Genomic DNA, 1037 nt, shown 5'->3' with positions numbered 1-1037 from the left:
TCCTCCCCATGCAATATTCTTAGACCTTTTGTTGAAAATCAGTTGGCTGTACGTGGATGGGTTAATTTCTGGGTTCTCAATTCTGTTCCATTGATTTATGTGTCTTACACTGTACTAATACCAGGATGTTTTGACCACTGTAGCCATGTAATAAAGTTTGAAATCAGGGAGTGAGAGGCTTCCAACTTTATTCTTCTTCTTAAGCAGTGCTTTGCTTATCCTGGGTCTCTTTCCTTTCCATATAACGTTTATAATATATTTTCCCTATCTCATTGAAGAATGTCATAGGAATCTGGATTGGGATTGCATTATATGTGCAGATGGCTTTGGGCAGTATTGATATTTTCACAATGTTAAGTCTTCCTATCCAAAAGCATGGTATATTCTTCCATTTTTTGTAGGTCTCTTTTGGTTTCTTATAGTAATGCTTTGTAGGTTTCTTTGTATAGGTCCTTTGTTTCTTTGGTTTTATTTATTCCAAGATATTTCAACCTTTGGGCAGCTATTGTAAATGATAAAGCTATTTCCCCTTATTTTGTATTAGGTCTAAAGCTCTGGAACTGTTCTGGAAAAGCACCTTCCCTGTTTTTATCCTCACCTCTGCTGAGGAGCCTCCACTGTCTCTGCTTCTCCTGCCCCCAAATCAGAAGTCCATCACTGTACTTTTGAAGCCATTTTAAAACTATCATTAGCAAAGTTTTAACTGTATGTGATATTACTGATATTTCCCAATGATTTCCTCATTCTGTTTGGTAACCTCTTTTTGGAATAGGCACAAATATAGATCTCTTTCAGTTTTACAGGTAGCTGTCTTCCAAATTTCCTGTAGATTAGTGAGTTCTTCCAGTACTGCATCCATTTTCTGAGAGATTTCAATTTATATTTCATCAATTCCTGGATATTTGTTCTTTATTATTGCCTTCAGTGCATCATGGACTTCTTCCTTCTGTACATTGACTCATGATCATATGCTATCTGTTGAAATGATTGAACATCGTTCATTTTTGGTGGGTTCAGTAGATCTGTGTATTTCTTCC

Source organism: Chrysochloris asiatica, unplaced genomic scaffold (genome assembly GCF_000296735.1).
Source record: "Chrysochloris asiatica unplaced genomic scaffold, ChrAsi1.0 scaffold00332, whole genome shotgun sequence".
NCBI lineage: Eukaryota > Metazoa > Chordata > Mammalia > Afrosoricida > Chrysochloridae > Chrysochloris > Chrysochloris asiatica.
Note: the sequence above shows the minus strand (reverse complement) of the source record.